Below are 18,250 nucleotides of genomic sequence, written 5' to 3' on the forward strand. Positions count from 1 at the left end.
CTGACGTCACAGAAGTCGCGCGCCTTAGACCGCTCGGCTAACGAATGTAATGAAATTGGTGGGACATTTTACGGTGATGAGCCACTCACTCTGTCGAAAGAGTTACAGACGGACAGACAAACAAACATACAGGTGAAGCTAATATAAAGCATGTAATATTCCTCTGTGAAAGCTCACTATTTTTATTAGGTTAAGTTTGTAAAGCATTTGATAAAGCCTATTTGCGTTTTCCTGTGAAAGTAAAACTCACTGGAAAATTTTCCTGTAAATTACCGAAAATTAATTACAAAAATAAAATATTTTCTGGTATACTAATATCTCTAATGTTTATATTGTTACGAACGATGTTTGTTTACGAGTTTGTTAGGGCGATTCTCTGCAAAGACATTTTCGGCCCGTACATAGTTGTCCGTTCATATTAATATTCTTCCTATCAAAAAAACTGACTGAGCGCTGTAAAAGTAACATTTTAATAAGTATTAAAAAGCCATTGAATTTATAGCTACTTTCCCAGATATTAACTTTTTTCTGGGAAATGATTTCAGGATACTGTTCTGTATAACAGGGGACTGTTGCAAATACATAAAAACAGCATAATACATAATTATCATTTATTATATGCCACATAGGATCGACATTCCTATAATTATACTACTTCAGTTTCGAACAATAACTAAAAATGAAAAGGAGCTTACAGTTAAAATTTTAAACTTAACCTGAGATTAACTACTAAGTAGTGTATTTAAAGCTAATGAGGCATTCAAATAACAGTCTTTAACATTTTAGTCTTAGTTTGTACTTTTTTGGTATGTAATTATTAGTAACAGCTCATTAGGTAGGTATTATAACTTCAAGTATAGAGATATTTAACATAAATAAGTACACTTTTTATCTTAAATGTAAATAAGGTAGGTTCCATAATAATGAAATATTATGTATTTAAAAAAAAATATCTTGGAGCGAGAGAACTAACGCTCATAAACCTCTACTAATAATGGAAATTTATAAAATATTTTCCTTAAGTATTATATCAGGATTACTCAACTTAGACTATTTGGTCAAAGAACACATCTGGAATGTCACTTTCATCTATTCTAAAGGTCTGTACTTTGGCATCAAAATCCTCAAAAACGTAACCCTCAAATAATTCTTCATCATTTTCGTTAATCACAGCAGAATATCGATACTTTACATTTTTTTGCTGGGAATCTCACCAGAACTTAAGTCTTCGATATTATAATATGACTGCTGTTGACCACTAGGTTCAGCTACAGCATGCTTTTTTTCAGTGCTTCAGTTAGCATGTTTAGCATAACTTCAATTAAATGAAGATCGTATTCTGATTCCATAACACTTCATCCACATTCCATCTGGGTTTTGTATCATGGGTAATATTGCCTATTATGAAATGCTCACCAGTGTTGCTTTACAAAAGAAGGTGAGACTTCTCATCGTTTTAGAATTGTACAGCTAGTTAGCCCGAGGATAGAGTTTGAAAATACACCTGTGACTTGATGCATATTCAAGGTACCTCTGAAACTCTTGTTTCGTCGCCTCCTTTTCAATTTTGTCGATAATTTTCTGGATGACTTGACTGTCAGTTGTGATGCATGTAATGCTAGGGCATCGTTCTAGGGGGGATTGTACGAATTGTTAGATCTCATTAATATTGTTACAATTTTTGTGTTTATTACTAATGTCTACACTGTAAATTTATTTACTGCACTCAAGAGTCTTGCACTGATCATTGAAACATTAACACTTTCCACTGGAGCTTTGCTCTTCTGTCCATCTCTGTTCGCTTACTTTGCACACTAACCCACACCGCGCCGCAGTACAGTCCCCAACTATCGCTGGTCGCACCTGTCTGGCTCGCCAGACCTTCAATCGCGGTTATCGCCTCCCGATAGGTCTGATTCGCTCACCAAGAGCTACTTTCCCTCTTAACCTCAATTTCGCTGATCGCACGGTTATCGCCAGTATCACTCCGCAAGCGGGAGACAATCTTCCCTACGCTTAGAACCCTCCGAACCCTCGGAACTCCCACGGGGGCCGGCGTCGTCGCTTATATACCCGTGGCGTCCTTCTCTAAGTGACTAGAGTGGTTGTGACGTGTCGCATCATCCCGAGCCGACTCGACGCCCGAAACACCCAGAACAGCGACGCTTATTCACGCAACTCCTCGCGGTGGCCTCTGTAAGCCCGAAATTCCCAAGCTGCTAAAGGTGACAATAACCCAAGGCTTGATGAGCGGAGAGGGGCTGGGTAGCGAGGACCCTTTTAATTCGGCCAGGCATGTGTGGCATGGTTTGCGTCAATGGACGTGCGTGACGTTCGTGACCGTGCGGGGCCGCCAGCCAGCTCCGAACCTGGCGCGCATCGCGGTCCTGTCTGCGTTCGTAACAACGTCACCACCAGCATTTACAACAAACTCTGCTATTCGTTTTGCATGTTGTTCCGACAACGAGTGGTGCACCCTTTCCATGTCCACTCTGTATAATTCCATGTAAATGCCTCTACGCCTGTAATTTCTTCAGAGAGTTTAGTTACCATTATAAAAAAGACGTTTTGTAACGGTACTGCGTAACGGGGCCATCGCTAAAAAAAAGTTAACGCGCCTAATGCTATCTGGAAGAGCTTTAAAGATTGGGTGTAGATGTGCCCAAATGGCAGCAGGTGAATTTGCTATGTTCTTAGAGACTGTACAGTACGATCGAATTGATATTATTTGATAAATCTCTACTGTATGTACGCTTAGCTGAGCTAGTGATCCACCGAAATGAAATGCTTGTATCTCTATGCATACTTTGTGCAATAATTTTCGCTGAAATCCACATGAATGACATCCTCATCTTGAAGATTTATTTTTATATACTCCATGGCATTAAACTGGTGAACGATTTTAATTTCATGGGCAACGAATTTTTCTTAATCTTAATGCAATTGTGTTATTAATTGTCGTGGATGAACATCAACAGATTTCTTTAAGTAATTTGTGACTGTGCGTTGCTTTTTGGCTTTTAGATCTTGAATCTCTTGATTTTCAGCAATCCACATATTGTATTTCATGACTTTTCAGTCGCCAAAATTATTATAGTTAGAAGTCATATTAGTGCACGCCATGCAATTTCTCGATAAATATTCTACGCTATATCGATCGCAACATAGTCTTCTAGTAACTTTTGGTGGTTATTGTAAGGTAATGTTTTGCCTCGTACAAAGCGCTTAACTTTATGTCCAGGTTACTGTGGACTATACATAAGCATGTATTACGATTTTGACCATTAAGCTTGACTACCCAGAACGGACGTAATCGACAGAATGTTTTATATCTAATTTTGAAGTTATCGGCCAAAAATTTGTTTATAGATTGCGCATTTTATCGAGTAAGTACCGTGTTTTTTTCTTTCTAATCTTGTTTTTGGTAATGAATTCTTTTTTTTCCTGCTCCCATACGGCTGTTACTATCGTCTTAATGAAATTCCTAAACCACCTGTTCCATACGTTTGGGTAACCTCATTCGTCGTAATTTAGGTACGGATAAAGAATTGTATGACTCTGATTTATTTGTGCCTCTATAAATAACAGCACTATCTTTAGGTATCCATGCCTATACTTTTGGATCATCTGTCCAGACACCAATTTTGTAAATATTCGTTGATCTGCAATACGTTTTAGCCTCGAATAATTGTCTTTGAGCTGTTTATTAATAACTAGTGACCCGCCCCGGCTTCGCACGGGTGCAATGCTGATACTAAATATACTAAAGAATGTCTTTATATACAACGTTCACAGCTATTTTGTCATTAGACAATACAAACATAATTAGACAATACAAACATATTTTCTTTAGAGGTTACTCTTGAAAGAGCGACATATAGGTATTTGGCCATGTGAAAAACACCCAACGCTCAAATCTAAGCCTGCAAAGTTGAAAGTTTGACCCTGCGATTTATTAATGGTCATTGCAAAAGATATATTTACCGGAAATTGTAGGCGTTTAAATTGGAACGGTAATTCCGATGGTATCAGAGAAATTCGGGGAATCAATACATATTCTCCGGTACCACATCCGGTGAGTATTGTGCACTCCATTATGAAAGTTTTTAGTGATTTTACCAGAAAACGCGTGCCATTGCAAAATTTAGGTGGATTCAGGTTTCTTAATAAAATAACAGGACAATCTACTTTCAACACCATTTTATGGGGAGGGAGTCCAGACGGGTTCAAATAATTAAGAAATTCTGTAGGAAAATGAACAGCTTCTTCCAATTCAAGAACATTTTCTACCGAGTAGTATATTTGCGTCGGCGCAATGCAATGTAATGTGTGCATGTGTAGTATCTTCGAAAATATTCATTTAAATTACATGCTGTACAGGGTCATATTAATCTATATTAAATGCTCAATGTATTTAAGGTACTTAATTTGATAAGGATTAATGCTGTATTGCTTAAAAGCGCTTCGTAAATAAGCCATTATTTCTCGTAAAAAGTAAATGATAAAAATTTTTTTACTGTGGGTTATCCCTAAGAGATAGACATATACCATCGCTGACTTTTTTTTGTAGACCTTTCTAAGGTGTACAATACTGTAGTACATTATTTTGATCTATCTCGTAGGGTTCAGCCAGCGTTTGCAATGTAAGCGCAAAAAAAAAATGTGTTTATTTACATCACATTAGAAACCTCTAAAATTATCAGTGTTTCTCTACTATATTATGCATGTATTATACATATAAGCCTTCCTCTTGAATCACTCTATCTATTAAAAAAAACGCATCAAAATCGGTTTCGTACTTTTAAAGATCTAAGCATATGAGACCACCGTTATCTCCACTAACCACAGCGTTAAGCGGAAAGGGAGGTAGTAGGGCAGTCTGATGGAAAGAAAGAATCCTAGGTCGAAGTAAAGTGAATTTATTACCTGTACTGGTCCACAAAATTAATACTGTACTCATCAACAATTACATTGACAGCTTCCACAGCAAATTTACACTGATCACTAAATATTAGTTGTAACATTTATAATAGTAATCAATTATTAACTTTAATACTTCCATTACTTTTACCAAAAGTAATAACGCACAAAAATATTAAGTGAAAGTATGGAGGGGTTGGAGATGGTAGTCACAGGCCACACCACATGCCTCAGACTGAGTCAATGCCAACTCTCAGTTATTAATAACCAGACTCCAAATAAAGTACAGGTTATGCCAGCATAACTTTGCACTCCCCCCAACAATACAAATATAATAAGGTGCATACATAAACAGTACTCCCCCCAACAATACAAATATAATAAGGTGCATACATAAACAGTACAGGCTGTATAAAATACTTGCAATAATAAATACTTCACAATATTAGTAAAACATCAAATAAAAATCACTATTACCACAAATAAGATCATGTACCAGCATGTATCTTAACAGAACTAATTTTAACATTACTTCCTTCACATAAGCAAATCTTTAGCATGTATACATAATTGAATATTAATTAACTTAAAAAAAAATTGCTTCAGGTACATGTTATAACGAACGGTTAAATGTTAATAATACAAGGTAAGGCACTTTAAAATACACGCATACCTGCCTCATGATATAACTTCTTTTTCTCTACCCAAAAAAAAAATGGAACACGGCCAAATGCCTACCATATGCACCATCGAAAAACCCATCAACAATATTTCACTCTGATTATTTACTTTTCCTCAATAAAAAAAAATTAACTTTCTCTCTAGTAGCACTCTCAAATTAAAATATATATATCTGTATCTTGCACCATATAGTCAAAGCTCACTAACAGCCAAACTTGAAAATGATAATAAATTATACTAAAAATATAAATGGCTGACTGTGACACTTTTCATTTAACTTGTGGGTAGTCTTAGTAAGTTCACTTACATATTGTACTCCAAAATCGGGGAGGTGCTAAAACTAAGTGCCAAAAACTTACTTTGCTGCCCAACATCGCTCATCATGAGCAAAGGAAAACAGCTCAAATCCTCGTCGACAGTAAACGAAAACGCTTACATAAGGCAGGTCTCCAAAACATGCTTCAAAAATGGGCAACCTGGCCGAAAACGCAGCAGTGCCAGACCAAGTGGAACTTCCTGGTTAAATGCGGTAACCGTCCACCACGATGAATTACATTAAACTCGTCACGTTTGCTGTAATCGTAAATGAAGTACAACCAGGCACCAACCCGTTTCCCTGCAATAGCTAGCAGCACGAAATCGTCGCAAACACTATTCGTAAAATGTCATGCTTAATATTGCCATAGTATTCTCAGCAATATCTATTAGCATGCACTCGTCGCACACACCACTCGTAAATCGTATTGCTTAATACTGCCATATTATACAGTGGCTCAACTGCACAGATTGAAGTTACATCCTCGACAGACCGCCCCAAAAACCGCAACATTTTCCATTACAACTCGCCATACCGACACAAACCTCACAAAAAAAATACTTCCCTAGCCCTACCAACAGCTGGCTACGGCAAACAAAAATTTCTCCATCGTGGCGCTATCAGCGCACCGCATACAGAGACCTCCTACGACAAATCGGAGAACTACGAGGCAAGGCTAGTTCAAAACCACCTCACCAGAATGCGTAAGCATTCACATAACCAGCGCGGTCACAAAGAAAATAAATATGTGACGAGCGAAGCTAACGTCACAGCCTCCCCGCCTAAAACCCACTCCCCCTCGGACAACGCAAGGGATAAAAGCTCAAACAAAAGGGAGACCAAAGCTAAGCATACTCACCAATCACATAAACGAATACACGCTACAAAAACCCCTAACTCATTACACCCACACAAAATAAGAAACTCCAAGGACACCAGAACGCATGCAACTAGGGTCAAACCACCAACTGGGCTGTTCTAAGGTGGAAAGAACTTTTTTACTGCTGATATGTGAGCCTTCTTTATGACAAACCCTTTATCAGGATCTCCCAAATTAACTGTGACAGGGGTCAGGAAAGATAAAACGCGATAAGGACCATCAAAGGCAGGGCACAGCTTGCTCGAAAAGAAATCCACCTTCTTACTAAGATTTACTTTTCGACACACCACCAAGTCACCAGGAATAATATCCGACACCGACCTCCCTTGATTGTACTTCTTTCCCATGATGGCATGCGCTTTGTCCAACGCTTGTTGAGTCTTACTCCAAACATCTTCCAGCTTTACACCAGATTCTTCAAAACAACCAGGAGAAATACCCCATAGACTTAGCAGGGAATGGGGGAGCTCCCTACCAAACATAATCATACTGGGCGTCCTTCCAGTTACCCCATGAGCCACGGAGTTCAGCGCGACATTCAGAGATGACAGCTCAGTGTCCCAACCCCTTTGCTTCTCATGGTGAAAGATGGTAAGAGCTGCCTTGATCGACTTGTTCACACGCTCCACCAAATTTGGGCATGGGTAGTACGGGCTGGTATGGACTTGTTTTGTTCCCCACCGAAAACACAAATTCTTAAGATTTACTGAAGTGAAATATGTCGCGTTATCGGAAATTAGCAACTCAGGGCTACCAAATATTCTCCACACTTCATTTTCCAGCTTCCCACAAATGGAGCTGGCTTTCATATCTCTGAGAGGTATTAGAATCACAAATCTAGAAAAACCATCCACAAGAATTAACAAGCAGTTGTGTCCCTTACTAGATCGTGGCAGAGGACCAAACACATCGATGTATACCCTTTCCCAAACTCTTTTGGGTGTCTGTACGGAATACATTCCCACCTTGGAATTATGAGGTTGTTTTACAAATTGACAATCAGAACACCTCCTTACATACTCCTGGACCTCCTTTCTTAACCCTTCCCAGAAAAATTCCTGGCGGATCTTCATCTCAGTTTTCCTAGCTCCCATGTTGGCACCAACAGCCGAATCATGAAAATATCTAAGAATCATCTTACGTACACGTTGAGGTACCCAAACTCGTTTGTTCCCCTTCTTATCGACGTGATAGATGATCCCCTTAGAAATGACGAAGTTCTTGCACATCCCAGACTGGATCTTCTCCCGGATCTCGTCACCTTCCTCATCTTCACTCTGCCATTTACCAATGTCAACAAAGGACTCAGGAATGTGTTGGATAATAGCCAATGGTTCATCGCCCACCTCTGTTTCTTCTCTTTCCTCTTTTCCTTCTAAATGAAATTCAGTTGGGTCGAACATACGTGAAAGTGTGTCCGCGATATAGTTTTCCTTCCCTTTCACATGTATAATCTTGAAACGGAACCGTGTAAGACGCATGATCCATCGCCCTAATTTACCAAGTTGGCGAGGATGAGAGAATAACCAAGTCAACGCCTGGTTATCTGTCATTAAGTCGAACTCTGCGTGCTCCAGATAACTAGCAAAACGTTCTACACTAAAAATACACCCCAGGGCCTCCTTCTCGTACGTACTGTACATCTGCTCCTGATGATTTAGAGCGCGACTCGCATATGCAATCGGCCTCATCTGCCCTTCCTGACCCTGCAACAACACAGCTCCCACTGCTAGACTACTGGCATCTACCTGCAATACAAATCGTTCATTGAAGTTGGGCAACTGGAGAACCGGTGGGTGTGAATAGCATATTTCAAGTCCTGAAAGGCCCGTTCCTGCTCACTACCCCATTTGAAAGTAACATTCTTTCTTTTCAACATATTCAACGGGGCGCATCTTTCTGCATAGTTAGGAATAAATTTGGCAAAATAACCCAACATGCCTATGAACCTCATAACCCCTTTTAAGTTTTTGGGTTGGGGAAAATTAACTATGGGCCCAATTTTTTCCGGATCCATGATTAAATTCCCATTGGAAACCAGGAATCCAAGAAATTTGACCTGTTCACTAGCCCACACAATTTTTTTAGGATTAACAGTAAATCCTGCGCTGCGCAATTTCTCCAAAACTTTGCGCATGTGTACCAAATGCTCCTCAAAAGAATTTGAAAATATCAAAATATCATCAAGAAAAGAAACTACGAACTCGAACTGGTACTCCTCTAACAATACATGCAAAATCCTTGACAGGCATTGTCCCCCAAAATTGACCCCAAAGGGTACGCGTTCCCACTGAAAATGGCCCCATGGCGTTACAAATCCTGTGTACTTCTTGCTACTCTCCTCTAGAACACACTGATGGAAGGCCGAATTAAGATCAAATACAGTAAAGTATTTTCCACCACTCAGATATTGGAATAACACCTCTATATTTGGCATAGGAAAAGGGTACACTTTTATCTTACGGTTCAGCAGGCGATAATCGAGAACTAAGCGGTACTTCCCTGGTTCCTTCTTTTTTACGAGGAAGGCAGGCGACGCATAAGGAGAAAGCGTACGCTGAATAATCCCTTGCTTTTCTAACTCCTTCACTATTTCCCTAAATGCTTGAAGCTTCGGGGGTGAACACTGATATGGGACGCATCTCACTGGTTCTTCATCACTCACTTTAATCTGATACGGCATCATCTCACATCTTCCTAACTTATCATTCAAAACGTCCCCAAATTCCTTCATCACTGCTTTCAACTTCTCCTGTTGCTCACCCGATAAATGATTCGTCTCCCCCTGTATGCCAGAACAAACCTCCATTTCCCTTTTTGACTTCCGCTCCAAAGGCACCACATACTCTTTTTGAAAACCAAACGTTAACTCTCGGTCACCACAATTCACAACCGCTCGGGTCTCCTCTAAAAAATCTAACCCTAACACCATATCGCAGATTAAATCAGGCAGGACCCAAAACTGTCTGGTCCACGCAAACTTACAAATTTTTTAATGTAACCTCATAGAAACCTTAACCTGAATACTGATGCCATTAGCCACCTGCAACCTAAAACCCTCCTTTACCTTCAACCGGTTCTTGAGTTCACGATCCTCAGACACCAACTGATTTGCAAACTTCTGACTGATGAAGCTAGAATTGGCACCTGTGTCCACCAAAGCTTGTCTGATTTTCCCCGCTACCAGGGTATCAACCCAAAAACTGCTATTATTTTTTCCGGGACCCCTGTATTTGATAGTTGCTATTTGCCCTCCTTGATTGACATTGGTTTCGTCTGATCCCTTATTCATGCTCTCAGTCCCCCCAGAACCCACCTTCTTACACTGACTGGAAATATGACCAACATTTCCACACTTGAAACACCGACTACCCTCGGAGAACTGGCTCCAACAATTTGAGGCAAAATGCCCCTGCTTGTGACACTTGAAACAAGTTACTGTCTTTTTCTTTTCTTTTAAAAGGTTGCTCGCACCCAGATGTTTATCACCTCTAACATCTTTATGAGTATTTTTATGCTGCCCCCCCCCCCCCCCCCCTTCAATATTCACCTGATCTGCTAACTGTGTTTGATAAACCCGGCAGGTATACACAAGGTTATCTACCTCTATGGCCCATGTGTTCAACTCCTCCAGGCACTTGGGACACTGCAGGAAAGAACATTGCTGCCTAATCTCAGGTGCCATGTTGTCCAGCACCAACTTAATAAACTGACCATCGGAATATTTTTTTCCCAATGCGGAAGCACATTCCTGTAAATTTTGAATAAACTCAACCATGCGCTCCCCACGGCGCTGAAAACGTTTTAGGCAAGCTGCTTCAAAATCCTCCTTTTCTCTTGCAGGGCACAACAACACCCATAACTTCTCTTTGATAATTTCCCAATTATCACCCCGGGCTAAACCATCCAGTAACGCTTCAAGAACTACCCCAGTGCATTTGGGCAACAACCCCTGAATTAATTCTACTTCAGAGCGCAACAGATAACTACGTTTTATCTTATCGACTGCAACGATGAACTTAAGCAATGCCCTAGGCTCATACGAATTCAACTGCGGAACACTCTGTAATGATGACATAATCAGGGGAATCTTGTATTCAGCAACAGCTACCTGTCTAGCCTGACTTGCTTCAATATCCCCAGCCATCCTCTTATTTCCCTTTATGAAACCTACAAATTTTTTTCTCAAAACATCTAGAGTGTCACTGTCGTCAAATTCAATGGCCGCGGCTGTTAGGTTAACTTTCAGCTGTTCCTTAGACAATTCGTTAACACACGCTGTAGGCATTTTTGATGGTTATCCTATCACACCAAGTACAATCTAACATTCACCAAACTTAACCTAGGAAGGAGAGTGGCGCAGCCTGAGACCACCGTTATCTCCACTAACCACAGCGTTAAGCGGAAAGGGAGGTAGTAGGGCAGTCTGATGGAAAGAAAGAATCCTAGGTCGAAGTAAAGTGAATTTATTACCTGTACTGGTCCACAAAATTAATACTGTACTCATCAACAATTACATTGACAGCTTCCACAGCAAATTTACACTGATCACTAAATATTAGTTGGAACATTTATAATAGTAATCAATTATTAACTTTAATACTTCCATTACTTTTACCAAAAGTAATAATGCACAAAAATATTAAGTGAAAGTATGGAGGGGTTGGAGATGGTAGTCACAGGCCACACCACATGCCTCAGACTGAGTCAATGCCAACTCTCAGTTATTAATAACCAGACTCCAAATAAAGTACAGGTTATGCCAGCATAACTTTGCACTCCCCCCAACAATACAAATATAATAAGGTGCATACATAAACAGTACTCCCCCCAACAATACAAATATAATAAGGTGCATACATAAACAGTACAGGCTGTATAAAATACTTGCAATAATAAATACTTCACAATATTAGTAAAACATCAAATAAAAATCACTATTACCACAAATAAGATCATGTACCAGCATGTATCTTAACAGAACTAATTTTAACATTACTTCCTTCACATAAGCAAATCTTTAGCATGTATACATAATTGAATATTAATTAACTTAAAAAAAATTGCTTCAGGTACATGTTATAACGAACGGTTAAATGTTAATAATACAAGGTAAGGCACTTTAAAATACACGCATACCTGCCTCATGATATAACTTCTTTTTCTCTACCCAAAAAAAAAAAATGGAACACGGCCAAATGCCTACCATATGCACCATCGAAAAACCCATCAACAATATTTCACTCTGATTATTTACTTTTCCTCAATAAAAAAAAAAATTAACTTTCTCTCTAGTAGCACTCTCAAATTAAAATATATATATCTGTATCTTGCACCATATAGTCAAAGCTCACTAACAGCCAAACTTGAAAATGATAATAAATTATACTAAAAATATAAATGGCTGACTGTGACACTTTTCATTTAACTTGTGGGTAGTCTTAGTAAGTTCACTTACATATTGTACTCCAAAATCGGGGAGGTGCTAAAACTAAGTGCCAAAAACTTACTTTGCTGCCCAACATCGCTCATCATGAGCAAAGGAAAACAGCTCAAATCCTCGTCGACAGTAAACGAAAACGCTTACATAAGGCAGGTCTCCAAAACATGCTTCAAAAATGGGCAACCTGGCCGAAAACGCAGCAGTGCCAGACCAAGTGGAACTTCCTGGTTAAATGCGGTAACCGTCCACCACGATGAATTACATTAAACTCGTCACGTTTGCTGTAATCGTAAATGAAGTACAACCAGGCACCAACCCGTTTCCCTGCAATAGCTAGCAGCACGAAATCGTCGCAAACACTATTCGTAAAATGTCATGCTTAATATTGCCATAGTATTCTCAGCAATATCTATTAGCATGCACTCGTCGCAAACACCACTCGTAAATCGTATTGCTTAATACTGCCATATTATACAGTGGCTCAACTGCACAGGTTGAAGTTACATCCTCGACAGACCGCCCCAAAAACCGCAACATTTTCCATTACAACTCGCCATACCGACACAAACCTCACAAAAAAAATACTTCCCTAGCCCTACCAACAGCTGGCTACGGCAAACAAAAATTTCTCCATCGTGGCGCTATCAGCGCGCCGCATACAGAGACCTCCTACGACAAATCGGAGAACTACGAGGCAAGGCTAGTTCAAAACCACCTCACCAGAATGCGTAAGCATTCACATAACCAGCGCGGTCACAAAGAAAATAAATATGTGACGAGCGAAGCTAACGTCACACATACATAGGGACAGACAGCGGGAAGCGACTTTGTTTTATACTATGTAGTGATGTCACCAAATAATGCCTTCTTGACCTTCATCTCCACCATCATGTTTAGTTAACATCTTCTGCATTTTAGTATTCGATGTATTTTCAATACTATTTCTTGTTTTGCCTTTAAGTGTAGCCAATCTTTTCCTGTACTTCTCAAGCTTTTTCTGCAATACTGCAATCCTTTCATTTTTCTTTTTTTTTTTTTTTCCCTTTCTTCACCGGATATTTGCACTCGTGACTGTGGGATTTGGAGCTGGAGGATGCTGTATTGGAACTGGTGCAATGCGTCCTGAAGCTGGTGTGAGGCGTTTAGAATCTGAGGACGGTGTGTTTTCACGTGTCGAGTTGTTGGTAACACCGTTTAGTCGATCTTTTTTTCCCCTGTAAACATCACAGCGTGGGGGAGGGGGGGTTGTGTGTTTCAATTTTGGAGTGCAGCTCTGTGCTCACATGCAGTCATATCTTTAGCAAGTTTTCTCTGACTTTGTATTTTTTTTTTCTAGCATTTCAACCTCTCCTTTTCTTTCATTTATTTCTTCGTTTGAAGGTCATTTTTTTCTACTTTGGTACCTTGGACTTGGGTAACTTATGCTTTTTTAGGAGGCACGTATACATAATAAGAGCTAGCCTGCAACACATTATTATGACTATTAGGGTATCAATAACTAAACTAACTTCAAAAGAGAGACTTGTCATCTACAGTCTCCTGAAATGAAAGAAAGTCCTCTGCCTCATTACAAAGCAGGGGACTGTTGCCAAGGTACCTACTGTGTATTTTGTATAAGTCGTGAAATATCAAGCAAACTATCGTAATGTATTTAATTTTGTGAGTTCTCGATAAATATGTACATAAATCATTATAAAATTATATAGAATGTATCCAGCTCCACAAATAAACTATAAATGCAATAGTTAACCAGTGGACTGTATGTCGCAGCAGCCCCGTCACGTGTTCCCGCCACAAACGATGCACTAACACTAAATAAAATGGCGGCACAGCGCCTCTAGCGCTACTGACACGAACTTCAGACAGGTTGCGTTTCTGTATACGCAGGACAACGTGAAAATGCACAGTGCAAATTTTTGTTTTTGGTGTTGAATTTTGTGCTTAAAAAGCCTGGACAAGATGATCAAATGAATGAAATTAAATAAATCGAATTTAGGCGTTATTTCTTTCGAAAGAAAATTAATTGTGTTTTTTAAAACATACCCACAATATTATATATTTTAAATAAATATCTTAAAATAAAATCTCAAAGTGTTAATTCTGGAAATGGGTCAGCACATGGGACTGTTTCAATGTTGGTTTGGGAACTTCTTGATAAAAAAAACTATACTTTATACCGTTGTAACTACAGTTGCTCTAAAAAGGAATATTCGTATTCTTGCGTTCTGAGATTTTTTATTTTATGACACGGCAATACTTATTGGAAAAGGTTGTTTGTACGGCCATTTGTGTTCACAGAGAATCACCCGTTAAGGTTGCAGGCCCGAGCTCGAGGTGGTATTCTTTAAGACGGCCGTCTGTCCGGGGCCGTCAAACAGCGGGCAGAGCTCAAGCTGTTAACGCCATTTACAAACAACTTCAGATTTCTTAAAAGTGTCTTACGTTACACTGTAAAAATATTTTGTACTTTTACTAGGAAAATTCTGGGGAATCCAGTTGCCAACGATATCAGTTGTAAAACTAAAAGGCAGATTTTTAAAAAATTGAAAATGGTACAAACATTTGCCTTGCAATATTAAAAGTGATATCGTTGGCAACTTAGTTACCAAGGATTGTTCTTATAAAAGTATAAAATAAATGTTTACAATGTATTACGAATACCATTTAAGAGCCATTGCACAACTGCTGCTAACAATGATAACTTTTGTTGGTTCGTATAATGTAAACCGGCCCATAATAGTTTAACATGGTGGTCGTTTACTTCCTCGTAATTCCTGGAACTTGTGCGTAGAATTTTGACTCTATTCCAGATTTTTTTCTTAAGTGTCGCATGAAAATTATCTATTATATTTTATTTTTACGCTAGGCATCTTGCAGAAATTTTATTTTTACAATTTGCATCCTATGCGTTTATTCCCATGATAATTTTTTTTCTTTAATTTTTAGTGCAGTAAATTGTAGATGTACAGATACTGTCAGATCTGAAAGTTTGAGGTCCTAAAGTTTTTCTTACAAAGGATTATTAGGTTCTAGGATTTTTGCTGTGTAGATAATCTATTATTTTTGAGAAGTTATAAATGTGTGTTTGGCTGAACTGCTGAATAATTGCTGGTGTTGATTTCAGTTTCGAAGTGAAAACTTCTTTAGCCGCGTTGAGCGATTTTTGGTAGGGGCAAAACTTATGGTTTCGCGTCACCGACATGCTATTGACGTGTTGCGTCAGACTGGCGACGCGCAGCGGCCTGTGCACATGTATATGCACATATACACTAATACATTGTATATACTCGACTGTGCCATGTGCGTGTTGGACTCTTTTTGGATGGGTAAAATCTTGAGTTCGCGTCACCGACATTCTGTAGTAGCAGTAAGTGAAGCGGTTGCGTAGCGTTGCGGATAGCGGATAAGACTGGCGAGCGTTAGGTACTTGGTTCGGATCCCGAGTGTTGCGATTTTCATCTATTTGTTTTTGTATTTGAGTCACATTTAATTATTTTATTATATATTTATAGTTTAATACTAATTATGATTGTATAAATCATAATAAAACCCTAGTCCTTTTTTATATTTGCGTCACATTCAATTATTTTATTATACCTATATTAATAATTTAATTATGATTTCATTAATAACCGTCATAATAATACTAGAGTCCTTTTTTTAGCTATTTATTATTATTTTATTTAGTAAATAAAAATGGATCCGAGTGGGATTCGAACCTGACTCGCTAGGCATTTTAAAATATTAGTATTATTATTAATCGACCCTGGTTTAATCTATAAAATTGACTATCATTATTATGTCATCGGTATGTAAAATCTACTTAAGGGAGATCATAATGATGTCACGCTAACAGTATTCTGTCATTAATGTTGCGTCAGTATCTGATGTAAATAAGTGCGAAATAATTATTCAGACTATAATTAATTTAAATAATTAAAAATAGAGCACAGTTATCCCGAAATTTTAAGGTTTCACTTCTGTCGACAGTCTACGAGACTGTATTTTATTCTATTTTTTAATTTTGTTAGAAATAAATTTTTGTGTGGAAGTATCACCAAGAAGGGGGAATAAATAAATAGTTTTTAATCGTAGCCAAGCCATTGACCAAATGTCTAACTCTGGTATTGAAAATATATAACTATAGGCCATGAATTGTTATCACCTTAAAGAAGTTTCTTGAGATACTTTCATTTTAAAGTGCCATGCATTATGATTTGGAAGTATGTTTTAATATTTTTAAAGTTCAGTAAAGCACACAAAAAGGTCCCGATTGCATACGCACTTCCCGAGAATGTTGATGCTGTGTACTGAACTGTAAGGTCTTGTTAGCTTCATTAGCCGTGTTTGTTTCTGTCACTGGCGCATTGCTTAAGTTTGAGTGCGTTATAGGCTTGTGAGACACGATATGCCTGCTGTCAACTACTGTAATATCTCAGTTTCACTAGCTTCATCTTGCCGTCAGTTTCCCCTTCTGCCTGCTTTATTGTGATTCATCCTCCACCCTTACGTAACTTTTCACCCGAGACGCTTAATATACCAGACGTAAAAAAAGATAAGTAGCATTCTTATGTAAATTTGGTCTTGTTTTTAACATCCAACCATTTAGACTGCGGATAGTACTTAGATTTTCTCGAGATTTAAGGTTAAAAATTAATCTTTCTCAGCATTTTTGGAGCTTCTGAAGCCGCTTTGCGAGTTCACCTGTCATATCAGGAAGAAAAACATCGCAGTAATCAAAGTGAGGCATAATTAAGGTCTGAACCAAGATAGTTTTAATACTGGGAAATAGAAAATAACATTTTAAGCGTCATAAGCAATGCATGGTGAACTGAACTTTGTTGTTAATTTGCATTACCTCATTACCTGTTCCTTGTAAGTTGTTAAAAATGTTAAATAACGGTACAAACAGAAGTGTTTCACGTGGACGTAATAACGCCCTGAACGGGACGCAACTATCGGCCGTGGGAGGAGTCCCTGGGGAACCGGGGAACTAGGGAATAAATACAAATTAATAAAAAGCGTTGGAAATATGTCGAGATCGCCATTCATAGACTCTTAGTAGCGGAGAAATTCTAGGACTGTAGAGATACTTTAAAAATACTTTAAAATAGTGTGGACTGTTGATTTGGTTAGGTTGGCTATAATAAAAAATACTGTGTAATCGTGTAAAGTTTGACTGGTTGGTTAGGTTAGCTACATTACAAATAGTACTCTTAAAGAATAAGGGCAGTGGGTTACGTTAAATTATACATTTTAAATTAGTAATTCCTAACCAACACTTATCATATACTTATTAGTAGCAGCACCGTGCAGACTTTGTCTTGCCTGTGTATATTTTATTTTTTGAATCTAAAAAAAATGGTTTGTTTTTACATTTATAATCTGTAAGTTATAAAAAAATTTAAAAATTAAAGATAACTTATAACTAATCATTCACAATCATTATTTATTATATGTGGCTGTGTGTTCCTTGAGCTATAGCAAAATAGATATTGTATAAACAAATTGACATAATAAGAGTTCCAAAAATAGTTTAGTTGCGTGTGATACAAATGTCATTTGCCGACAAATAAAATAAACAATTTTTCTACAAATAAAAGAAAAACAGGTATTCATAGCTGCAGTGCACAGCTTTGCCAGATCTGAACATAGGGTTATGCGCTATATGAAAGTGTGGTGGACATAGATAAATGACTTAACATTTACTGTTTCTATGCTTATTACCTATGATTTTCTGTTTACTCATGGCGATCGGTTGAACGGTTTATAAGGTGATGCGCTGCAGCGCCATCTAGTGGCGAGTTACAAAAAAACGAATAGCATTAAAAACTTCTCCATTAAAACACACTTATGTGCCAACTTTCATGGCGATCGGTCAAACTGTGCCTGAGTTTATAGACGTCATATATATTCCAGTATTTTTAATGTAGCTATCATAACTAACCGTTTACAATATTAAAATTATTTTTAATTTAGTTATCCTAACCCAACCGACCATTCTCGCGAT

At 38.3% G+C, this 18,250-nt stretch overlaps 1 protein-coding gene across 2 annotated transcripts in view; it reads left to right on the forward strand.

Annotated features, from left to right (window-relative positions):
- LOC134531044 (DNA-directed RNA polymerases I, II, and III subunit RPABC3) overlaps positions 1-18,250 on the forward strand; it is a 357,271-nt gene that overhangs the window by 122,267 nt on the left and 216,754 nt on the right. The gene's annotated exons all lie outside the window — the stretch shown is intronic.

Source organism: Bacillus rossius, chromosome 3 (genome assembly GCF_032445375.1).
Source record: "Bacillus rossius redtenbacheri isolate Brsri chromosome 3, Brsri_v3, whole genome shotgun sequence".
NCBI lineage: Eukaryota > Metazoa > Arthropoda > Insecta > Phasmatodea > Bacillidae > Bacillus > Bacillus rossius.